Consider the following 26,645-nt stretch of genomic DNA (forward strand, 5'->3'; position numbering starts at 1 on the left):
TAGCTGAGGTAATTGATCACAGAAACATGTTAGTCATCTCAGATTTCATAACTGAGCGGGGATGGGTGTTACTTACTGCTCTCTGGTTCTTTCTGCATCCCGAACTCAGCGTGATAAATTTAATTCATCAACAAGCCATTCCAGTGTTACATTAAACCCAGCGGGGGCCCTGCTTCTGTGATGCTGGACTTCCAACACTGAGGCTACAGCACAGCTCACACAATCACAAATAACACTCCACCTAATCAGGGTGGTTCAATAGGTCCAGGTCATTGTGTGGAGAGGGAGAAAGTGGAGTAGGAGCGAGGAATCCCAGGCAATGGGAATGGGGGGGCAGCGGGTTATGTTATTGGACTAATAATCCACAGAGCACGAACTCAAATCCCGTCGTGGCAGTTTGAGAATTTGAACTCAGTTTTTAAAATAGGTCTTGTAATAAAAAACTGGGAACAGTAAAAGTGACCATGAAACTGTCAGATTGTCGGAAAAGCCCATCTGGTTCACTAATGTCCTATGGACAAGGAAAGCTGCCGTCATTGCCCAGTCTGGGCCAATAAGTAAATCCACTCCCACCCCTCTGAAGTGGCCGAATGAGACACTCAGTTGTATCAAACTGTCAAAGGTTCAGGAAGGCCCAGCGCCACCGTCTCAGGGCAACTAGGGATGGGAAATAAATGCCATCGACACCCACATCCCGAGAGTGAATAAAGAAATATTTTTACCTTTCAGCAACATGTGTGCTGTACTGTTAGGAACAGTTGTGTTTGTTCCCGTAGCAACAGATGTCCCGAGTGACTGGGGCGACCTTGAACCACTTAAAAGAGTGGTCCTCTGTAGGCATGGAGGGGTGGGTGTCATGGTACTGAGCACTGAAGCATCATTATGAGACCCCATTGTTACGACCAGGTGAGTTAGGGGTCTAGGGGTTCCCTCTCAGCCTTTGCCTGGTCTAATCGTAACAACACCATGTTTTTAGCTCCGCCTCAGTGAATCCTTGTTCACTGCTCCAATTGTAAGGCAAATAAATCAGACAAAGTCTTCTTAGATTTAAACAAGAAAGTTGGAAGTTTATTAATCTTAAACTCGAATCTGGTTAACCACTACGTATATGCAACGTGACCACGCTAGCAAGCATACACAATAAACACACACGCAGATAGAGACAGAAAAAGTAGAAAAGAGTAAAGGGGAGAAGTTTGAGGCAATATCTGATAGTTATTTACAGTCCTTTGAGTTCAATGTGGAGTCTTTGGTTGCCAGTAAGTTTTGCTGTTTGTTGGGGCCCAGTGCACAGTTTAACTTGTTTCAATGTAGGAGTCTTCTCTCTTGAGGTTTAAGAGACCACAGTGGGCCAGAGGTTTGTGAGAAAGAGAGCGTGCCAGCCAGGAGAGAGGCTGTCTTGTTCCAGGTTCAGGTGCAATCTGCAGTCTGTCCCCAAACTGTCCTGTGTCTAGTTCAAAAAGCTTGGACCAGCCGGTTAGTCACGCGACCAGCTGGTTTAAGCATTTCTGCGTTTGTGGATTCGATCATCTTAGCAGACCCTGCAATGCGAGCTTCCTTACACCTTCAATGTCTGGTGATCAAAATCCATTTGGGTTAATTGGACCAGGGAGCAGCTGCTTTGTCTCCACAAGCACTGTCTCTTAGTATGCAAATGTCCTCCAGCCAAATGTCTGGTGATCTCTTTAAACAAGTCATGTATTCACTCCAGCAACAGCTGAAAATTAATGTCCATATGTCAAAATTAATATGCCTCATTCTTGGCAGGGGGTGGGGGGGGGGATTCTTCCAGACACTATGAATAGAGTTCCAAATGTCAGTCCCTGCTGTACCCTTGAGCAGGAGCTGAGCAGAGTTCATGGGATCTTTCACAGGGAGTGGGGAGATATTAAGAGGCAGGGCCATCAGTAATCCCCACTGTAAGAGGGTTGCAGCTAGTGTCCTGGGGACAGTTTGGCTGCAGAGAGTTCTCAGACCAGGGCCATGAAGGGGGAGAAAAATCAAGGAGATGAAACCAATCAGAATATACCCGGAAAAGAAAAAAGAAACACATTGGGCTGGATTTTGTGCTGAAGGCAGAGCGCCAGGCTGGCAAGGGGGGGGGGGGGGGGGGACCAACTCTGCCTCGGCCTTTCCCACCACCACTCCCCATCCCCCACAACTTCTCCTGGATCAATTCTCTGGTCTCTTTTTGTCAAAGCTTTAGGAGACAGGATCCCCTGCCCCTTTAAAGACTTAATAGGGATGGGAATTCCACCCCCCAAGAGCTGCCAGCTGATCAGAGGGCCAGCAGCTCAGCAGGATTGGCAGTGCCACTGGGAGTGGTGCTTGCTGCCAGTTTTGTAAAGGCTGCGGATCCAAGTCCAGTGCTGGAACCCCGGAACAAAGGTAGGTGAGGCGGGGTTGCTGGGGTCAGTCCGGAAGGCCCCGGCGAGGGCGGGTGATGGGGTGGTCTTGCAGTCCAGGGCGAAGGATTCCCGGGAGGTGAATTAGCCATGCACGAGGGACACCCCCCCCACCCCACCCTCCCGAAGCCCGCAGGGAGGGTGCCTCGTTTTACTCCACCCCCAGCGCTGCTAAGATCCCAGCGGTGGCGGGAAAAGGCCCTCAATTCACCTCTGGGTGGGAAGGTCATGATCGGTCCTCCGCCTCGCTATCTTCCTCGTCACCCACTGCAATTCTCTGTGACCCCGTGTCCGATCCCACCTCGGGGGTACATAAAATCCCAGCCATTATCTTGGACAAATCTCACAGTAAAGCTAATGGTGTGTTAGCACATACGCTATTATTAATGCACAAATTGTTCAGTGAGTTCGGCGGATGAAGAGATACTCTGTGTGTTCTGAATCTCCAGAACTTCCTGCTCGATTTACGTCGTTCCGCTTCACACAGATAGCATCTCACCTTTAGGCTCCCTGTTATTTATAAGAACTTGCAAGATTTGCACATTAATTTCCCATTAAACACTGCAGAAAGTTGGGGCTGGTAATGAACAGCTTAAATGCCTCTTTAATGACCTGATAATTGTTAGTGCAATGCCATTTAATCACTGCCCAGAAAGGGAACAATTTAAACTGTTCAATCTTATTCTGCAGGAAGCAAATTGTTGTTAGAGATTTTCAATTGGTTTCCTTTTGTTCTTTCTCTTCAACCAATCTTTCTTTCCCTTTCTCTATTTCTCTTTGTGAAACCTGATTTGACTCTAACTCATCCGATTTCCTTCTCCGTTGCTCTACTGTTCATTTCTCAATCCTTAAATGTCATCGGTTAAGCAACAGATTTTTTGCTCTGTCGTTCACTGAGGTCCCAGATGCCCCGTTCCCCTCACCGAGCCGTTACCAGCTCACACGCTCAGCAGGTTACAGGACAAATTATATTCGAGTTGAAGGGCAAGCGAAAATGTCTAATTAACAGGGCAGGACGCAAAAGACTCCTCTCCAGCAAAATCTGGGTAAAAGTCCTGGGTACATGATCCCGTCACATCATTGGCCAAAACCACCTTTCTCCATGATTTCCACATGGCTCACCACTACCCACACTGAGTACTATGAATACTCTACCATACACCATAAATCCCTGATACAACACATGGAAGCAGCAATGATCTGTGGGATCCCACGTCATCTCACGAACATTGACACAGCCCTACTTCAGATGTCATATGGGTCAGACATTTGACAATTTAATAGATGTGTTATTCACTGGTCATACTGTGAGTTTGGGGCAATCTGAATTTGATATAGAATGGGATGCCCACATCTGACATTACCATCCAGCCAGGGACAAGAACAGAAAGAAAACATCCACAAGGGAGGTCAACACCTTCAGGAAGGGGGAGAAAATTTCACTAAAGAAAAAAGGGCTGAGAAAAAAAGGCAGGGCTTATCTTAAGAGATCTTGGTGGAATAACTTGTCACACAAACATTGTGCAATGTTTGTCCTCCCTCAGAGCGTGCAATTAGAAGGTATAATTATAGCTCACGGTCGGAAGCAGTCATTTCAAACCAGGCACGTATAATTCACAGCAGGAGAAGTGCCTATAGTTGCTTTCAAATGCTCAGACTCCAGGTTCTTGTCAGGCAGAAACTTGGAGACATCAGTTCAGAAGTAAAAGAAGGGACTGACCCTTTAGTTCAGGGTTTGTGTCTGTAAATCGAGTGATATCTGTGCTCGATGAACGAACGAGTACAAAGTTGTTGATTGTTCACCACAATGTCAGCACTTACTGTTCAATATTTAACCAGTTCAAGTTAGAAGGAGTGGACTTGCTTTTCTATAGGACCTCATCACATCCTCGGGACATCCCAAAGGATGTAACATTATGTTTTTATTTGAAGTGATGCATCAGAAACCACGACAGCTAATGTGCCACAAACAGCCAATGAGAGGAGTCATCCTCCTTTTGCTGTTTGAGTGAGTAACGTTGGCCAGGACACTGGGGCTAACCCCGTTACTCAACCCTAATAGTGCCAGGACACTGGGGAGAACACCGCTACTCAATCCTAATAGTGCCAGGACACTGGGGAGAACCCCGCTACTCAATCCTAATAGTGCCAGGACACTGGGGAGAACCCCGTTACTCAATCCTAATAGTGCCAGGACACTGGGGAGAACCCAGTTACTCAACCCTAATAGTGCCAGGACACTGGGGAGAACCCCGCTACTCAATCCTAATAGTGCCAGGACACTGGGGAGAACCCCATTACTCAATCCTAATAGTGGCAGGACACTGGGGAGAACCCAGTTACTCAACCCTAATAGTGCCAGGACACTGGGGAGAACCCAGTTACTCAACCCTAATAGTGCCAGGACACTGGGGAGAACCCCGCTACTCAATCCTAATAGTGCCAGGACACTGGGGAGAACCCCGTTACTCAATCCTAATAGTGCCAGGACACTGGGGAGAACCCAGTTACTCAACCCTAATAGTGCCAGGACACTGGGGAGAACCCCATTACTCAATCCTAATAGTGGCAGGACACTGGGGAGAACCCAGTTACTCAACCCTAATAGTGCCAGGACACTGGGGAGAACCCCGTTACTCAATCCTAATAGTGCCAGGACACTGGGGAGAACCCAGTTACTCAACCCTAATAGTGCCAGGACACTGGGGAGAACCCCCGCTACTCAATCCTAATAGTGCCAGGACACTGGGGAGAACCCCGTTACTCAACCCTAATAGTGCCAGGACACTGGGGAGAACCCCGCTACTCAATCCTAATAGTGCCAGGACACTGGGGAGAACCCCGTTACTCAACCCTAATAGTGCCAGGACACTGGGGAGAACCCCGTTACTCAATCCTAATAGTGCCAGGACACTGGGGAGAACCCCATTACTCAACCCTAATAGTGCCAGGACACTGGGGAGAACCCTGCTACTCAATCCTAATAGTGCCAGGACACTGGGGAGAACCCCGTTACTCAACCCTAATAGTGCCAGGACACTGGGGAGAACCCCGCTGCTCAATCCTAATAGTGCCAGGACACTGGGGGGAACCCCGTTACTCAACCCTAATAGTGCCAGGACACTGGGGAGAACCCCGCTACTCAATCCTAATAGTGCCAGGACACTGGGGAGAACCCCGTTACTCAACCCTAATAGTGCCAGGACACTGGGGAGAACCCCGCTACTCAATCCTAATAGTGCCAGGACACTGGGGAGAACCCCGTTACTCAATCCTAATAGTGCCAGGACACTGGGGGGAACCCCGCTACTCAATCCTAATAGTGCCAGGACACTGGGGGGAACCCCGCTACACAACCTTAATACTGCCAGGACACTGGGGAGAACCCTGCTACTCAACCTTAATAGTGCCAGGACACTGGGGAGAACCCCCGCTACTCAACCCTAATAGTGCCAGGACACTGGGGAGAACCCCGCTACTCAACCCTAATACTACCAGGACACTGGGGAGAATCCCCGTTACTCAACCCTAATAAATAGTGCCAGGACACTGGGGAGAACCCCCGCTACTCAACCCTAATAGTGCCAGGACACTGGGGAGAACCCCGCTACTCAACCCTAATACTACCAGGACACTGGGGAGAACCCCGCTACTCAATCCTAATAGTGCCAGGACACTGGGGAGAACCCCGCTACTCAATCCTAATAGTGCCAGGACACTGGGGAGAACCCCGTTACTCAATCCTAATAGTGCCAGGACACTGGGGAGAACCCAGTTACTCAACCCTAATAGTGCCAGGACACTGGGGAGAACCCCGCTACTCAATCCTAATAGTGCCAGGACACTGGGGAGAACCCCGTTACTCAATCCTAATAGTGCCAGGACACTGGGGAGAACCCAGTTACTCAACCCTAATAGTGCCAGGACACTGGGGAGAACCCCGCTACTCAATCCTAATAGTGCCAGGACACTGGGGAGAACCCCATTACTCAATCCTAATAGTGGCAGGACACTGGGGAGAACCCAGTTACTCAACCCTAATAGTGCCAGGACACTGGGGAGAACCCCGTTACTCAATCCTAATAGTGCCAGGACACTGGGGAGAACCCAGTTACTCAACCCTAATAGTGCCAGGACACTGGGGAGAACCCCCGCTACTCAATCCTAATAGTGCCAGGACACTGGGGAGAACCCCGTTACTCAACCCTAATAGTGCCAGGACACTGGGGAGAACCCCGCTACTCAATCCTAATAGTGCCAGGACACTGGGGAGAACCCAGTTACTCAACCCTAATAGTGCCAGGACACTGGGGAGAACCCCGTTACTCAATCCTAATAGTGCCAGGACACTGGGGAGAACCCCATTACTCAACCCTAATAGTGCCAGGACACTGGGGAGAACCCTGCTACTCAATCCTAATAGTGCCAGGACACTGGGGAGAACCCCGTTACTCAACCCTAATAGTGCCAGGACACTGGGGAGAACCCCGCTGCTCAATCCTAATAGTGCCAGGACACTGGGGGGAACCCCGTTACTCAACCCTAATAGTGCCAGGACACTGGGGAGAACCCCGCTACTCAATCCTAATAGTGCCAGGACACTGGGGAGAACCCCGTTACTCAACCCTAATAGTGCCAGGACACTGGGGAGAACCCCGCTACTCAATCCTAATAGTGCCAGGACACTGGGGAGAACCCCGTTACTCAATCCTAATAGTGCCAGGACACTGGGGGGAACCCCGCTACTCAATCCTAATAGTGCCAGGACACTGGGGGGAACCCCGCTACACAACCTTAATAGTGCCAGGACACTGGGGAGAACCCCGCTACACAACCTCAATAGTGCAAGGACACTGGGGAGAACTCCGCTACTCAACCCTAATACTGCCAGGACACTGGGGAGAACCCTGCTACTCAACCCTAATAGTGCCAGGACACTGGGGAGAACCCCCGCTACTCAACCCTAATAGTGCCAGGACACTGGGGAGAACCCCGCTACTCAACCCTAATACTACCAGGACACTGGGGAGAATCCCCGTTACTCAACCCTAATAAATAGTGCCAGGACACTGGGGAGAACCCCCGCTACTCAACCCTAATAGTGCCAGGACACTGGGGAGAACCCCGCTACTCAACCCTAATACTACCAGGACACTGGGGAGAACCCCGCTACTCAACCCTAATAGTGCCAGGACACTGGGGAGAACCCCGTTACTCAACCCTAATAGTGCTAGGACACTGGGGAGAACCCCGCGACCCAACCCCAATAGTGCCAGGACACTGGGGAGAACCCCGCTACCCAACCTCAATAGTGCCAGGACACTGGGGAGAACCCCGCTACACAACCTTAATAGTGCAAGGACACTGGGGAGAACCCTGTTACTCAATCCTAATAGTGCCAGGACACTGGGGAGAACCCCGCTACACAACCCTAATAGTGCCAGGACACTGGGGAGAACCCCGCTACTCAATCCTAATAGTGCCAGGACACCGGAGAGAACCCCGCTACTCAATCCTAATAGTGCCAGGACACTGGGGAGAAACCCGCTACTCAACCCTAATAGTGCCAGGACACTGGGGAGAACCCCGTTACTCAATCCTAATAGTGCCAGGACACTGGGGGGAACCCCGCTACTCAATCCTAATAGTGCCAGGACACTGGGGGGAACCCCGCTACACAACCTTAATAGTGCCAGGACACTGGGGAGAACCCCGCTACACAACCTCAATAGTGCAAGGACACTGGGGAGAACTCCGCTACTCAACCCTAATAGTGCCAGGACACTGGGGAGAACCCTGCTACTCAACCCTAATAGTGCCAGGACACTGGGGAGAACCCCCGCTACTCAACCCTAATAGTGCCAGGACACTGGGGAGAACCCCGCTACTCAACCCTAATACTACCAGGACACTGGGGAGAATCCCCGTTACTCAACCCTAATAAATAGTGCCAGGACACTGGGGAGAACCCCCGCTACTCAACCCTAACAGTGCCAGGACACTGGGGAGAACCCCGCTACTCAACCCTAATACTACCAGGACACTGGGGAGAACCCCCGCTACTCAACCCTAATAGTGCCAGGACACTGGGGAGAACCCCGCTACTCAACACTAATACTGCCAGGACACTGGGGAGAACCCCGCTACTCAACCCTAATAGTGCCAGGACACTGGGGAGAACCCCGTTACTCAACCCTAATAGTGCTAGGACACTGGGGAGAACCCCGCGACCCAACCCCAATAGTGCCAGGACACTGGGGAGAACCCCGCTACCCAACCCCAATAGTGCCAGGACACTGGGGAGAACCCCGCTACACAACCTTAATAGTGCAAGGACACTGGGGAGAACCCTGTTACTCAATCCTAATAGTGCCAGGACACTGGGGAGAACCCCGCTACACAACCCTAATAGTGCCAGGACACTGGGGAGAACCCCGCTACTCAATCCTAATAGTGCCAGGACACTGGAGAGAACCCCGCTACTCAATCCTAATAGTGCCAGGACACTGGGGAGAAACCCGCTACTCAACCCTAATAGTGCCAGGACACTGGGGGGAACCCTGTTACTCAACCCTAATAGTGCCAGGACACTGGGGAGAACCCCGCTACTCAATCCTAATAGTGCCAGGACACTGGGGGGAACCCCGCTACTCAACCCTAATAGTGCCAGGACACTGGGGGGAACCCCGCTACTCAACCCTAATAGTGCCAGGACACTGGGGAGAACCCTGCTACTCAACCCTAATACTACCAGGACACTGGGGAGAACCCCCGTTGCTCAACCCTAATAGTGCCAGGACACTGGGGAGAACCCCGCTACTCAACCCTAATACTACCAGGACACTGGGGAGAACCCCGCTCCTCAACCCTAATAGTGCCAGGACACTGGGGAGAACCTCGCTACTCAACCCTAATAGTGCCAGGACACTGGGGAGAACCCCGTTACTCAACCCTAATAGTGCTAGGACACTGGGGAGAACCCCGCGACCCAACCCCAATAGTGCCAGGACACTGGGGAGAACCCCGCTACCCAACCTCAATAGTGCCAGGACACTGGGGAGAACCCCGCTACACAACCTTAATAGTGCAAGGACACTGGGGAGAACCCTGTTACTCAATCCTAATAGTGCCAGGACACTGGGGAGAACCCCGCTACACAACCCTAATAGTGCCAGGACACTGGGGAGAACCCCGCTACTCAATCCTAATAGTGCCAGGACACCGGAGAGAACCCCGCTACTCAATCCTAATAGTGCCAGGACACTGGGGAGAAACCCGCTACTCAACCCTAATAGTGCCAGGACACTGGGGAGAACCCCGTTACTCAATCCTAATAGTGCCAGGACACTGGGGGGAACCCCGCTACTCAATCCTAATAGTGCCAGGACACTGGGGGGAACCCCGCTACACAACCTTAATAGTGCCAGGACACTGGGGAGAACCCCGCTACACAACCTCAATAGTGCAAGGACACTGGGGAGAACTCCGCTACTCAACCCTAATAGTGCCAGGACACTGGGGAGAACCCTGCTACTCAACCCTAATAGTGCCAGGACACTGGGGAGAACCCCCGCTACTCAACCCTAATAGTGCCAGGACACTGGGGAGAACCCCGCTACTCAACCCTAATACTACCAGGACACTGGGGAGAATCCCCGTTACTCAACCCTAATAAATAGTGCCAGGACACTGGGGAGAACCCCCGCTACTCAACCCTAACAGTGCCAGGACACTGGGGAGAACCCCGCTACTCAACCCTAATACTACCAGGACACTGGGGAGAACCCCCGCTACTCAACCCTAATAGTGCCAGGACACTGGGGAGAACCCCGCTACTCAACACTAATACTGCCAGGACACTGGGGAGAACCCCGCTACTCAACCCTAATAGTGCCAGGACACTGGGGAGAACCCCGTTACTCAACCCTAATAGTGCTAGGACACTGGGGAGAACCCCGCGACCCAACCCCAATAGTGCCAGGACACTGGGGAGAACCCCGCTACCCAACCCCAATAGTGCCAGGACACTGGGGAGAACCCCGCTACACAACCTTAATAGTGCAAGGACACTGGGGAGAACCCTGTTACTCAATCCTAATAGTGCCAGGACACTGGGGAGAACCCCGCTACACAACCCTAATAGTGCCAGGACACTGGGGAGAACCCCGCTACTCAATCCTAATAGTGCCAGGACACTGGAGAGAACCCCGCTACTCAATCCTAATAGTGCCAGGACACTGGGGAGAAACCCGCTACTCAACCCTAATAGTGCCAGGACACTGGGGGGAACCCTGTTACTCAACCCTAATAGTGCCAGGACACTGGGGAGAACCCCGCTACTCAATCCTAATAGTGCCAGGACACTGGGGGGAACCCCGCTACTCAACCCTAATAGTGCCAGGACACTGGGGGGAACCCCGCTACTCAACCCTAATAGTGCCAGGACACTGGGGAGAACCCTGCTACTCAACCCTAATACTACCAGGACACTGGGGAGAACCCCCGTTGCTCAACCCTAATAGTGCCAGGACACTGGGGAGAACCCCGCTACTCAACCCTAATACTACCAGGACACTGGGGAGAACCCCGCTCCTCAACCCTAATAGTGCCAGGACACTGGGGAGAACCTCGCTACTCAACCCTAATAGTGCCAGGACACTGGGGAGAACCCCGTTACTCAACCCTAATAGTGCTAGGACACTGGGGAGAACCCCGCGACCCAACCCCAATAGTGCCAGGACACTGGGGAGAACCCCGCTACCCAACCCCAATAGTGCCAGGACACTGGGGAGAACCCCGCTACTCAACCCTTATAGTGCCAGGACACTGGGGAGAACCCCGTTACTCAATCCTAATAGTGCAAGGACACTGGGGAGAACCCCACTACACAATCCTAATAGTGCTAGGACACTGGGGAGAACCCCGCGACCCAACCCCAATAGTGCCAGGACACTGGGGAGAACCCTGTTACTCAACCCTAATAGTGCCAGGACACTGGAGAGAACCCCGCTACTCAATCCTAATAGTGCCAGGACACTGGGGAGAAACCCGCTACTCAATCCTAATAGTGCCAGGACACTGGGGAGAACCCCGCTACTCAACCCTAATACTACCAGGACACTGGGGAGAACCCCGCTACTCAACCCTAATAGTGCCAGGACACTGGGGAGAACCCCGCTACACAACCTTAATAGTGCCAGGACACTGGGGAGAACCCCGTTACTCAATCCTAATAGTGCCAAGACACTGGGGAGAACTCCGCTACTCAACCCTAATAGAGCCAGGACACTGGGGGGAACCCTGTTACTCAACCCTAATAGTGCCAAAACACTGGGGAGAACCTCGCTACACAACCTTAATAGTGCCAGGACACTGGGGAGAACCCCATTACTCAATCCTAATAGTGCCAGGACACTGGGCAGAACCCCGCTACACAACCTTAATAGTGCCAGGACACTGGGGAGAACCCCGCTACACAAACTTTATAGTGCCAAGACACTGGGGAGAACTCCGCTTCTCAACCTCATAGTGCCAGGACACTGGGGGAAACCCCGCTACTCAACCCTAATAGTGCCAGGTCACTGGGGAGAACCCCGCTACTCAACCCTAATAGTGCCAGGACACTGGGGGGAACCCCGCTACTCAATCCTAATAGTGCCAGGTCACTGAGGAGAACCCCGCTACTCAACCCTAATAGTACCAGGACACTGGGGGGAACCCCCGCTACTCAACCCTAATAGTGCCAGGTCACTGGGGAGAACCCCGCTACTCAACCCTAATAGTGCCAGGACACTGGGGGGAACCCCCGCTACTCAACCCTAATAGTGCCAGGTCACTGGGGAGAACCCCGCTACTCAACCCTAATAGTGCCAGGACACTGGGGGAAACCCAGTTACTCAACCCTAATAGTGCCAGGACACTGGGGGGAACCCCCGCTACTCAACCCTAATAGTGCCAGGACACTGGGGAGAACCCCTGCTACTCAACCCTAATAGTGCCAGGACACTGGGGAGAACCCCCGCTACTCAACCCTAATAGTGCCAGGTCACTGGGGAGAACCCCGCTACTCAACCCTAATAGTGCCAGGACACTGGGGGAAACCCAGTTACTCAACCCTAATAGTGCCAGGACACTGGGGGGAACCCCCGCTACTCAACCCTAATAGTGCCAGGACACTGGGGAGAACCCCTGCTACTCAACCCTAATAGTGCCAGGACACTGGGGAGAACCCCCGCTACTCAACCCTAATAGTGCCAGGACACTGGGGGAAACCCAGTTACTCAACCCTAATAGTGCCAGGACACTGGGGGAAACCCAGTTACTCAACCCTAATAGTGCCAGGTCACTGGGGAGAACCCCGCTACTCAACCCTAATAGTGCCAGGACACTGGGGAGAACCCCCGCTACTCAACCCTAATAGTGCCAGGACACTGGGGAGAACCCAGTTACTCAACCCTAATAGTGCCAGGTCACTGGGGAGAACCCCGCTACTCAACCCTAATAGTGCCAGGACACTGGGGGAAACCCAGTTACTCAACCCTAATAGTGCCAGGACACTGGGGGGAACCCCCGCTACTCAACCCTAATAGTGCCAGGTCACTGGGGAGAACCCCGCTACTCAACCCTAATAGTTCCAGGACACTGTGGGAAACCCAGTTACTCAACCCTAATAGTGCCAGGACACTGGGGGAAACCCAGTTACTCAACCCTAATAGTGCCAGGTCACTGGGGAGAACCCCGCTACTCAACCCTAATAGTGCCAGGACACTGGGGGAAACCCAGTTACTCAACCCTAATAGTGCCAGGACACTGGGGGGAACCCCCGCTACTCAACCCTAATAGTGCCAGGACACTGGGGAGAACCCCCGCTACTCAACCCTAATAGTGCCAGGACACTGGGGGAAACCCAGTTACTCAACCCTAATACTGCCAGGTCACTGGGGAGAACCCCGCTACTCAACCCTAATAGTGCCAGGACACTGGGGGAAACCCAGTTACTCAACCCTAATACTGCCAGGTCACTGGGGAGAACCCCGTTACTCAACCCTAATACTGCCAGATGATCAGCCCCTACTAAGTTAATCCTCCAGGTTGCTGACACAGGGATAAATGAAAGACTTGCATTTCTATAGCGTCTTTCACAACCTCAGGACATCCCAAAGTACTTTACAGTCAATGGAGTACTTTTGAGGCATAGTCACTGTTGTAATGTAGGAAATGCAGCAGTCAATCTGTGCACAGCAAGCTCCCACAAACAGCAATGTGATAGATAACCTGGTTATTTTTTTTTTTAGTGATGTTTGTTGAGTGTTAACTATTGGCCAGGACACTGGGGAGAACTCCCCCACTGCTCGAATATTGCCCATGGGATCTTTTGCGCTCTCCCGAGAGGGCTGACGGGGGCCTCAGTTTAACGTCTCATCTGAAAGATGGCGCCTCTGACAGTGTAGCACTCCCTCAGTGCCTCACAGGGAGCATCAGCCTGGAATTTGTGCTCATTTCGATGGAGTGGGACTTTAAACCAGTAATCTTCTGACCCAGAGGTCAGAGTGCTATCAGATTAGCCAACATCTAGATCACAGTTCCTCTTCACTCTTCCCTTCCATTGAGCATCCAGCCAGCTCAACCTTTACCCCCTCTCTGCCTCACCCAACTTGGAATTCAAATTGGTCTTTCTGCTCGAAACCAAACACTGTATTTCAGCACTGACTCTATCACGGTTGATGTAACCTGTCTGCGCATCAACAAATCTGGCATCTCCCGAGCCACCGATCGGAAGCAGTGTAACAGACACGTTGTCACTGCCCACATGTACAATGCATACAGCTTCCTGGGCTATTCATTTCCCCCACACACTGACCAGTCTCAGTCCTCGCTCAGTGTCACTGTCCCAGTTCCTATTAATCAGATGCCAAATGTACTGGCTTCCTGGACCTTTGGATTTTAGCCCTCCTGCAACCACTGGTTTTCCGTTTCCCTTTTTTGAAACAAAGTTTGACAGATCGCTTTTCCGCTCACCGACCCCCAACATCATGCTCCGTCTGATGGGTCCTGATCCCTGGCCCTATGGCTCTCTTCCAGCACTACACCCCCCTCCCACCCCACTGGATTCGCTGTTCCGTGTAACAGCTTCCTTCCTGCTCCTGCACCATTACCTCTCGTCTCCCCCAAGAATCTATCCTCGGCCCCCTCCTATTTCTCAGCATCATCATCCGAAAGCACAGCGTTAGTTTTCACACATACGCTGATGACACCCAGCTCTAAATCACTTCTTTCAACTCCTCCATTGTCTCTAAATTATCAGACTGTTTATCCAACCTCCAGTACTGGATGAGCAGAAATTTCCTCCAATTAAATATTGGGAAGACTTAAGCTATTGTTTTCAGTCCCCGCTCCAAACTCCATTCCCGAGCTACTGACTCCATCCCTCTCCTTGGCAACAGTCTGAGGTTAAGCCATTCTGTTCACAACCCTGATGTCACATTTGACCTCATATTCATGCCATCACTAAGACCGCCTATTTCCACCTCTGTAACATCACCTGACTTCACCCCTGTCTCAGCTCATCTGCTGCTGAAACCCTCATTAAGACCTTTGTTACCCCTAGACTTGACTATTCCAACACACTCCTGCCTGGTCTCCCACATTCTATCCTCCATAAACTTGAGGTCATCCAAAACTCTGCTGCCTGTGTCTTAACTCACACAAAGTCCCGTCCCCCTATCACCCCTGTGCTCGCTGACCTACACTGACTCCCGGTCAAGCAACGTCTTAATTTTAAAATTCTCAACCTTGTTTTTAATTCTCTCCATGGCCTTACACTTCCCTATCTCTAATCTCCTCCAGCCCCACAACCCAAGATCTCTGCGCTCCTCTAATTCTGGCCTCTTGTGCATCCCTGATTTTAATCGCTCCACTATTGGTGGTTGTGCCTTCAGATGCCTTGGCCCCAAGCTCTGGAATACCCTCCCTAAACCTCTTCACCTCACTTTCCTCCTTTAAGACGCTCCTTCAAACAAAACTCTTTGACCAAGTTTTTGGTCATCTGACCCAATATCTCCTTATGTGGCTCGGTGTCACATTTTAATCGATAATGCTCCCGTAAAGTGCAATGGGATGTTTTATGATGTTAATGGTGCTTTATAAATATCAGTTATTGTTGTTGTTCCTCTCACTCTGAACACTTCTGCATCCTCCTCTCCCTTCACCCCATCATCGGCTCGATGCTAAACTCAGGATTCCCTCCGTAAACCTCTCTGCCTCTTCTTCTCTCCTTCTGTAAGGCCTTCCTGGCAGAAGAGCAGGGGAGCTCTCCCAGATATATACCCATCGATCAAAATCTAAAAACAGATCATCTGGTCATTAACACAGTTCGGTTTGCGGGATCTTGCTGTGCACACAAATAGGCTCCCACATTTCTTACAGTACAACAGTGTCTACACTTCAAAAGTACATCGATGACACTAAAGTGCTTTGGGGCATCCTGAGGCTGTGTAAGGAACTATAAAAATGCAAGTTCTTTTTCCCTTCTTCAGCCTGATGTCAATTTTTGTCTGACTTACGCTCCTGTGAAGTGCCTTGCGACGTTTTTCTATTTTAAAGGTGCTATCTAAATGCAACTGGTAGTCGTTGCTTCCTACAAGACTGCTGAGAGCCTCATTCTACCCAGGGGCTTGATCCAAAGCCATGCAGCAAGAACAGAAAACCACCTCCTCCTCTCAAACATCACACTCAGCACAGAAACAATATCACATTTGAGTTTTAACACGTCACTAAACGGAGTTAAAATTAAAAACATTAAACGCCAAACACGAAATAGAGTTTCAACTAATTGCACACACAGCAGGATGGAAATATTATGCAGTAATTTACATATGAATATAGTTGGACAGTAATTGATGTTAGGTTAGGTATATTTGTCGGCAGAATGTAATTAACTGCAACCAGCAAATGAAAAGCCAATGACAAATTTACACTTCATTTGCTTATCACCTATTGCTTACAGAGTTTGAATTTAGTTTACAAAATCTGGAAATAAAATGGTTCTCTCAATAAAAGCGTTGGATTGTCGGAAAAATCCAACTGGTTCATGAATGCCCCTTGTGGAAGGAAACCTGCTGTCCTTACCCGGTCTGGACCTACATGTGATTCCAGTCCCACACTAACATGGGTGCCTCATAACTGCCCTCTGAAGTGGCTAAGCAAGACACTCAGTTGTATCAAAACTTCTCAGGGCGACTAGGGATCAGTAATAAAAGCTTGCCTTGACAGCAAGAATGAAGAAAGGAACAAATGGTCAGCCCCAGGAAAAGATCCAATACACCAACACGTTTACACAGTCGCTGGTTTTAGATAATCTGGTGAGTTTACTTTACTTTACCAGCTGCACCAAGCCCATGTACCAGGAGCCAGTCTCGATAGGGGCACAACGGAAAGGGAGAGAGAGTACGTGAGGGAGACAGCGCACGAGGGAGCGAGGGAGAGAGACAGGGAGCAAGACCAAAGCCAGTAGCAGCAATTTGTAAACCGCAGTCGATTTGTGTTGTTACCAATTATAGAATCTCCCCAGCAATTTAAATTACCAACTGGGCTGGACGTGGGGATCAAAGCAAACGTCGTAATCTCCCAGGGACAGATATAGATAGCGGTTACTCTTTTAATGGACTGTGGGCATTCCAGCTGTAATTTGTGTAAACAAACAAACCAGAGGGAGCAAATCATTACCAAGGTGATAACCATAGCCTGAGACTGGAGACGCTGGCCTGTCTAACGCCAGTGCAAATAAAACTCAATTGGCATATTGTCAACATGGGTTTATTGCACTAAATATAGTATATCAAAACAAAGTGACTAAACCAACCATGCTGCATGTTTTCATCTAAACTGAGCAATATTCATCAATACTGCAAGTAGACAGTTCCTGAAAGATTCATCCAAATGAAAATCAGATTTCTTTCAGAAAGTCATATTTTGGAATATCAAATATAAGTAATTTCAGCATCGGCATGTGGTAGCATCAACAATACCAACTTGCATTTATATAGCACCTTTAACTTCGTAAAACATTCCAAGGTGCTTCACAGGAACATCATCAAACAAAATTTGACACTGAGCCACACAAGGATATATTAAGAAAGGTGACCAAAAGCTTGGTCAAAGAGGTAGGTTTTAACCAGAACCTGAAAAGGAGGAGAGAGAGAGAGGTACTGAGGTAGAGGTTTAGGGAGGGAATTCCAGAGCTTGGGGCCCAGGCAGCTGAAGACACGACTGCCAATGGTGCAACGATTAAAATCGGGGATGCTCAAGAGGCCGGAATTGGAGGAGCGCAGAGATCTTGACATGACTTTGGAGCTATAGATGCCAAAGTTCTCCACCACTGGGGTTTTCCTCACCTCATGTCTGTGTTGGTTGTGGACTGATTGATAGAGATCGATCACTGTGATTGGTCAATAACTCCATTATCATTTTGATAAGGTCCCGCATGGGAGATTGGTTAAGAAGGTAAGAGCCCATGGGATCCAGGGCAATTTGGCAAATTAGATCCAAAATTGGCTTAGTGACAGGAGGCAGAGGGTGATGGTCGAGGGTTGTTCTTGCGAGTGGAAGCCTGTGACCAGTGGTGTACCGCAGGGATCGGTGCTGGGACCCTTGATGTTTCTAATGTACATTAATGATTTAGACATGAATATAGGAGATATGATCAGTAAGCTCGCAGATGACACGAAAATTGGTGCCATAAATAGTGAGGAGGAAAGCCTTAGATTACAGGACGATTTAGATGGGCGGAGCAGTGGCAAATGGAATTTAATCCTGAGAAGTGTGAGATGAGGCATTTTGGGAGGACTAACAAGGTAAGGGAATATACAATGGGTGGTAGGACCCTAGGAAGTACAGAGGGTCAGAGGGACCTTGGTGTACTTGTCCATAGATCACTGAAGGCAGCAGCACAGGTAGATAAGGTGATTAGGAAGGCATATGGGATACTTGCCTTTATTAGCCGAGGCATAGAATATAAGAGCAGGGAGGTTATGATGGAGTTGTATAAAACACTAGTTAGGCCACAGCTGGAGAACTGTGTACAGTTCTGGGCACCACACTGTAAGAAGGATGTGATTGCACTGGAGTGAGTGCAGAGGAGATTCACCAGGATGTTGCCTGGGCTGGAGCATTTCAGTATGAAGAGAGACTGGATAGGCTAGGGTTGTTTTCCTTGGAGCAGAGAAGGCTGAGGGGGGACCAGATTGAGGTGTACAAAATTATGAGGGGCATTGGATAGGATCGATAGGAATAAACTTTTTCCCTTAGTGGAGGGGTCAATAACCAGGGGGCATAGATTTAATGTAAGAGGCAGGAGGTTTAATGGGGATTTGAGGAAAAGAATTTTCACCCAGAGGGTGGTTGGAATCTGGAGCACTTGAAACGCCATAGCATCCAAGGCTACGGGCCAAGTGCTGTAAAATGGGATTAGAATAGTTAGGTGCTTGATGGCCGGCACAGACACGATGGACCGAAGAGCCTGTTTCTGTGCTGTATGACTCTATCATTGGATCATGCGACTGCCAGGATGGTTTAAGGTGAATTAGATGGACGTTGGTCTTTTCATGTCCCGCTATTCATGTGCTCCTATTCTCTCTGTTCAGGACATCTATTAGTCTTGCCCAGAAATAGTGCCCTTCCCCCAGGCCTCTGGGTAAACCATGGTACTGAGCCAAGCAGACCATCAGAGAAACCCCCTGGGCTAGGGGCTGGTGGGTGGGGGAGAAAACAAAACAAGCAAAGCAGCCAGGATTCTCACTCCTAAACATTGTCTAGAGACTCCTTTTGAAGAACCTATGGGGATGCCCACCACAGTCAAACAGCCTGTTGACCATCATGGGCATGAAGATCAGTTACTGGGAAGAAGTGCTGGATGGCAGATGACACCTGAATAGCTCTAATCATCACGTCAAGAAAAGGGGGGCGTGGAAGAAAGGGGAGAAAGTTATTAGGTACAGTTACATTTGACTTTGGACTGGAACATGAAAGCTCAGGCATCAGGCTTGGTTTGGTGGGTTGCACTCTCACCTCTGAGTCATAAGGTCATGGGTTCAGGATTCACTCGACAGTCAAGAACCCACAATCCAGGCTAACACTCCAGTGCAGTACTGAGGGAGTGCTGCACTGTTGGAGGTGCCGTCTTTCAGATGTTAAACTAAGGCCCCGCCTACCCTCTCAGGATGTAAAAGATCCCATGGCACTAACTGAAGAATAGCAGGGGAGTCCTGGTCAATATTTATCCCTTAATGATCATTAAAATAGATATTCTGGTCAATATCTCATTGCTGGTTGTGGGATCTAGCTGTGCGCAAATTGGCTGTTGCGTTTCCAACAGTGACTACACTTCAGAAGTACTTCATTGGCTGTAAAGCACTCTGTAACACCCCGAGGTTGTGAAAGGTGCTATATAAATGAAAGTTTTTTTCTTTCTTACACTCCTGCAGCCATTGAGGGCAGAAGGTTTGTGCTGATCTTTTCCAGCCTGACTTTTTCCTTTGAATTGCTCGCTACAAAACACGTCGCTTAGGATGTACAAGAGAGCTGCCACCCAGAAATACAGTGTATGGGGTAGATTACAGCTGCAAACCCACATCCGACTTCAAGCACAGGATATCGCGAATCATTGCTTTTAAAGAGCAGTTTGATAAACACCTTCTGTAACCACAGCTCACAGCCAGAGGCAAACTCTTTGTTGCTGCCTTACTGTCAAAACATCTTCCCTCAAAAATAAATAACCAGACATTTTGCCAGCAAGAACACGCAGTCTCAAATCTTAGAATGATGCAAAGAGGTACAACAGAGTCTCTTTAAAAAGAATGCTTACACTGGATATTGGCTATCCCTTAATTCTCTTATAGCTCTGCCCCAGCTTGTCTATCAATACCTTTAACTTCCTCCTTGTCCACAGTTCACCAAGGATGAGGACAATCCCTTTCTCCCTGGGAGGACGATGCACCGTGCTCTACAGCTTTTCAGAGTGCAAAGGGCCATATTGTACATCTCCTTTCCTCTAAGTCATTGCACATGCTCCAGGGCTAAGTGGGTGTGCCTAAACTTCCAATAATCAAACAGAGGTGGGCAGGTGCTGGCAATCTGATGGAAAAGTCTGGCAGAGCCATTAGGGGGCGTATAAATGGTATTCCAGAGGTTTTGTTTGGTTCAGGATGGTTCAATTTTCTGCCTTTGTTGGTTTTGAGCCCTTTCCCAAGAGAGAATTATATTGTAAGAAAAAAAAATTGCATTTCTATAGCATTGTATTATTCTGCTATTAACACTCTCTCTGGACTAATGCTTTGTCTTTCACCACAAGCATTAACACACTCTTTGAAATAAAAACAAGAAATGCTGGAACCACTCAGCAGGTCTGGCAGCATCTGTGGAAAGAGAAGCAGAGTTAACGTTTCGGGTCAGTGACCCTTCTTCGGAACACACTCTTTGTCTTTGTCCCATGACAGCTTTGTTATTTAATCTCTCCTGCTCTCTGCCCTATCACATACCTTCCCTTTTGTGTTCTTCCCCCCCCCCCCCCCCCCCCCAACACCCCGCCCTCACTCCCTTCACTTGTGAAAACCTAGTTCTTTTCTAACCTTTTCCAGTTCCAATGAAAGTTCACAGACCTGAAACGTTAACTCTGCTTCTCTCTCTACAGATGCTGCCTGACCTGCTGAGTATTTCCAGCACTTTCTGTTTTTATTTCAGATTTCTAGCATCTGCAGTATTTTGCTTTTATATTATTGCATTTCTACAGCATTTTTGATGAGCATAGGACACTTTACAGCCAATGACGTGCTTTTGAAGTGTAGTCGCTGTTGTAATGTAGGAAATACGGCAGCCGATTTGCACACAGCAAGATCCCACAACTAGCAATGCGAATATTGACCAGATAATCTGTTTTTAGTGTTGTTGATTGAGGGATAAATATTGACGAGGACATTGGGGAGAACTCCCCTGCTATTCTACGAAATACTGGCCATGGGATCTTTTACATCCACCTGGGACAGCAGATGGGGCCTCAGTTTAACATTTCATACCAGAAGACAGCACCCCTACTGAGTGTCCGCCTGGATTATGGGCTCAAGTCTCTGGACTGGGATTTGAACCCACAACTTTCTGGCTCAGGTGCAAGAGTGCTACCCACTGATCATTGTGAAGTGGTTTCAACTTAGTGCATTAAACCCCAAATCAGGGCCCAACCTCATTCCAGACAGGAAGAGAGTTGAGGTTGCCCATCACCCTGGGCTCAATGCCACATGGCATGTGAAAGATTTCATGGCCATTACTTCAAAGAACAGGGGAACTCTCCCCAGTCTTCTGCCCAATGTTTATTCTTTAACCAACGTCAGTAAAACTGATTAACTGGCCATTTATCTTATTGCAGTTTATTGGGATCTTGCTGTGCACAAATTGGCTGCGCATTTCCTACATTACAACAGCGATTACACTTCAAAAAGTACTTCATTGGTTGTAAAGTGCACTGGGACATCCTGAGATTGTGAAAGGCGCTACAGAAATGCAAGTTCATCATTCTTTCTTTAACACGGGGACAACAGAGTGTTGATGCGAGGTAGAATAGTCTTGTGGTTATGCGATTGGGATTGTAACCTGGAGTGTACGAGCTTAAATCCCACCATGGCTGTCAGTGGAACTGAATTCAATAAAGCTGCTAATTTGAAGGCTGACGTCAAAGTTGCCAGAGTGTTGCAAGTACACACCTGGTTCATTGTCATTCTTCAGAAAAGAATGTCTCGACCTCCTACATGTGACTATATTGTTGATTCTCATGCCCTCTTCAGTGGTTGAGCTGTCATCCAAGAGTGAGTGATTAACATGTAGCCCAGTAATACCAAAGTGGGAGTGCTATCACCAAGAAGACTATAATGGATGAGTAATAGATGTGGTCAAGCCACACAACCAATCAATGACGATATATGAATTAATGACAGCATCAGTTAATGTGAGATAAGAATTTTTAAAAATTCATTCATGCAATGTGGGCGTTGCTGGCTAGGACAGCATTTATTGCCCATCCCTAATTGCCCTTGAGGTGGTGAGCTGCCTTCTTGAACAGCCGTCCGTGTAGTGAAGGAACATCCACAGTGCTGTTACCGTCATTACGGCACAGGCAAGGGAGGAACGTCCAGGATTTTGACCCAGTGACAATGAAGGAATGGGTACACAGTACACGGGAAGATCTGATTTCAAATGGAATGAGGGAAACTGAGAGGCCTTGGAGAGGGTGCGGAGGTGATTTACTAAAATGGTAGCAGGGATGAGAGACTTGTGTTATTGTGGAGAGATTGGAGAAGCTGGGATTGTTCTCCTTAGAGCAGAGAAGGTTAAGGGGAGATTTAATTGAGGTGTTCAAAATCTTGAAGTGTTGTAATAGAGTAAATAAGGAGAAACTGTTTCCAGTGGCAGGAGGGTCAGTAACCAGAGGGACAAAGATTTAAGGTAACTGGCAAATAGCCCAGAGGGAAGATGAGGATTTTTTTTTAATGCAGTGAGTTGTTGTGATCTGGAATGTGTTGCCTGAAAGGGCGGTGGAAGCAGATTCAATAGTAACTTTCAAAAGGAAATTGGAGAAATACTTGAAAAAGGAAGAATTTGCATAACCAGGGGAAAGAACAGAGGAGGGAGTGGGACTAAGTAGAAACAATGGTTCGAATGGCTGCCTTCTGCACCGTCTGATTTGATGATATGATCAGGAAGTTTTTTTTTAAAACATCTGCAATGATTAAATACAGAAACAGCACAGTGCCTCGGTATTATTTTTTGGAACTCTTAAGAGACCAAATATGTGACACCTAATCTGGCAATTATTAGATAAATACTGCATCATAAGACCCGACATTGCAGTTGTTTGCTCACAGCCAGACATCATAGCAGGGACACCCTTTTATAAACTTGCAGTGTCCGCAGAAATATTTCAGATCTTTTGTGGTTAAGCTGGACATTTCAAAGAGTTCCCCCACCCCCGATCTGCAGCCTGCCTTTGAAGTATCTGGCATGCTGTTATTATGACAGCAAAATAGCAGAGCGTTCTCAGCCAAGATATAGGGCCTGAACTTCAAAAACATTGTACCACAGATATGAGGTCTGCAGGACAGGTGGGGCCTTCTGAAACAAACACTCCAGTACTACAACAGCGATTACACTTTGGAAAGTACTTCATAGGCTGTTAAGTGCTTTGACACATCCTGAGGTTCTGAAAGGTGCTATATAAATGTAAGTCTTTCTTTTTATCACTTGATAGAGTGAGGGAGATGGAAGGGGGTTGCTCTGAATGTTATTCCACCTAGCTAGGATTTTGGTATCAGTGTAGTGTTAGCCTAGCTTCAATACTAGCCCACTCAGTCGGACGGTCTTCAGGAAAGATATATTGGCCTTGGCGGGGATGCAGTGCAGATTCACCAGAATGAAACTGGGGCTGAAAGGGTTAAATTATGAGGACAGGTTGCACAGACCAGGCTTGTATTCCCTCGAGTATAAAAAAAATAAAGGGAGATTTAATTGAAGTACTTAAAATGATTAAAGGAGTTGGCAGAGAAATAAACTATTTTCTCTGGTGCGGGGACTCCAGAACAAGGCGGCAGAACCTTAAAATTCGAGCCAGGCCGTTCAGGGGTGATGTCAGGAAGCACTTCTTCACACAAAAGGGAGTGGAAATCTGGAACTCTCTTCCCCAAAAAAACTGTCAAGGCTGGAGGTCAAAAGAAAATGTCAAAACTGAGATTGATCGATTTTTGTTGGGTAAGGGGAATGAAGGGATATGGATCAACAATAGGTAAATGGGGCTCAGATACAGATCAGTCTTGATCTAACTGAATGACGGAATAGGTTTGAGGGGCTGAATGGCCTCTTCCTGTTCCTGTGTTGTGCAACAGAGCTGGCGGAGGTGAAAGGTCAGTCGCTGACCCACATCAACACCATTTTAACTTCTAAATAAAGAGATAAAATATTCTAGCACTTATTGTCCTGTTGTAGATACAGATAGGACAGAAGATACTTCACAGTTCATTTAACACGACTTGTATTTAATATAGTGCCTTAAATGTAATCATAGGAAGTGAAAGTAAGCCAAGGAATGGGCAGGGAATGGGGTAATGCAGGTGACTGCAGGGGAAGTCAAAGTTGTAGGATTTTGTACGCGCGCAGGTGATGATTTAAAGTTTGCATAATGATTCAGTCAGAGAGAACTGATTGTGTCTCTTTAGGAGCTCATTAAATACAATCAAAATCTTTCCGTTTAGATAAAGAGGTTTTTTTTTGGAAATGCTCATGTTAATGAGCAGTCCCCAATGATTTGTTCCTAATCTGTTCTTAAATCAGTGCTTCCTGTGAAATGATATGGAGAGCCATTCCTTGCTGCTTGCTTTTTCCCTCTTTTGCTGAATCCTGCCAAATAAGGAAGAGCTTGCAAATACAACGTAGGAACTAGGAACAGATGACCATTCGGCCCCTTGAGCCTGCTCCGCCATTCAATTCGATCATGGCTGACGTTCAATCTCAAATCCACTTACCTTCACTACCCCACTATCCCTCCATTCCCTTAGTATTAAAAAATCTATCGATCTCTGTCTTGAATATACTCAACGACTAAGCATCCACAACTCTCTGGGGTAGAGAATTCCAAATGCTGCAGCATTTTAAATCTTCACGGACATCCCAAAGCCCTTCAGTCAATGAAGTACTTTTGAAGTGTAGTCGCTGTGGTTACGCAGACAATCGTGCCAGTCACTTTGTTCACAAAATAGGAACAAGAGGCCATTCAGCCCCTCAAGCTTGTTCCGCAATTCAATGAGCTCATGGCTGGTCTGCACCTCAACCCATTTGCCCGTTTTTGCTCCGTATCATTTGATACCCACGTCCAACAAAAATTTGTCTACCTCAGTCTTGAAGATTTTAGTTGACCTGTGGACAGCTTTTTGTTTTTGGTTGGGGGAGAGGGGGGAGGGGGCAGTGGGGGAGAGGGGGTGGTTCCAGATTTCTCCTGTCAACAGCCCTAGGGAATGTTAGATAACTTCTGTGCATTCCTGCCTGGCTACCAAAACCCCCTACTCACTGCCAGGGAGACGCTGAAGTGTGTGACACAGTTACACAGGTGCATTCAATTCTTGGAACAAGTTCACTGTCAAACGAGTTGCCCTTGTAAATGCTATAAATGTTAGCAATGTGCATAACCTTGCCGCTATAAAATTCTACAAGGGGAAAATTGAAGGCAGCAGCTATCATAAATCATACAGCACAGGAGGAGGCCATTCAGCCCATCTTGCCTGTGCTGGCTCTAAGAGCTATGCCAATGAGTCCCTGTTCTTTCCCCAAAGCCCTGCAAATTGTTCCTTTTCAAGTATTTATCCAATTCTCCGTTTTCAGATGACATGTTGACATCCTTTTGCATTGGATTGAAAAGCGAGATATAAACGCTTAAATTCCAGTGGATCTTCAATAATAAAATAACTTCAGACTGTAAAAACAACAAAATCAGCATCCATATTTCTGCCACACCTTGGCAGCTGTTCTGAATCAGTTCTTTTCGAGAAGTTGAAATATTTTCTGTCACTTGGACTGAGGATCAACTCCTGCCTCCACCCTCGATATGTCTGTCAATTCTCCCAGCAGCAGTAAATCTTCAGCTGGGGGTAAGAGAGAGAAATTTCTCCTTTGGTACTGACTGCCTCACTTAAACGATCCATCGAATGAAGTTCACTCCAGGACTCTTGTTTAAGCTGTTCATTGTCAAGCCTGAACAAAGCAAAGTTTCCTCCCAGATATCCCTTTTATTCACCCAGATACCCTGATCAGCCCTCCTTCCCGCAGGAACCCGACTTGGAGAGAGTTAATTGCTTTGCCGTGATTGTTTGAGATCCGCCCTTTCACCTGAGGGTATTTCCACCGCTCACGACAGTCAGTGCTCCCTCCCCATTCTGTTTGCAGGATGATTCATCCCCTTCAATAACTTTGCAAAAACTTCCCTCCTTCCCTGAAAAGAACTGGTGCAACCACGTCACAATCCTCGTTCAACTATCGTAACATTGCCGAAAAGCTGTTTAATTTAAAAGTAAACTCCCGCGGATGCTGGAAATCTGAGATAAAAGCAGAAAATGCTGGAAATACTCAGCAGGTCAGGCGGCATCTGTGGAGAGAGAAACAGAGTTAACGAGCTGGATTTTAAGGAGCCCTCGACGTCGGTCACCGTGGCGATCG

General features: G+C 48.4%; 1 protein-coding gene across 6 annotated transcripts in view; it reads right to left on the reverse strand.

Annotated features, from left to right (window-relative positions):
• LOC137377198 (F-actin-monooxygenase mical2-like) overlaps positions 1 to 26,645 on the reverse strand; it is a 324,020-nt gene that overhangs the window by 245,137 nt on the left and 52,238 nt on the right. The window contains exon 1 of one of the 6 annotated variants that reach the window (XM_068046686.1): positions 20,326 to 20,378. The exons of 4 other annotated variants lie outside the window; for them this stretch is intronic. The gene's annotated coding sequence lies outside the window, so the exon portion shown is untranslated. Of the gene's footprint in view, positions 1 to 15,580; positions 15,634 to 20,325; positions 20,379 to 26,645 lie in introns of those variants that run through there. One more of the 6 variants, XM_068046685.1, reaches the window with a different exon arrangement.

The sequence above is a fragment of the Heterodontus francisci genome, chromosome 14 (assembly GCF_036365525.1).
Source record: "Heterodontus francisci isolate sHetFra1 chromosome 14, sHetFra1.hap1, whole genome shotgun sequence".
NCBI lineage: Eukaryota > Metazoa > Chordata > Chondrichthyes > Heterodontiformes > Heterodontidae > Heterodontus > Heterodontus francisci.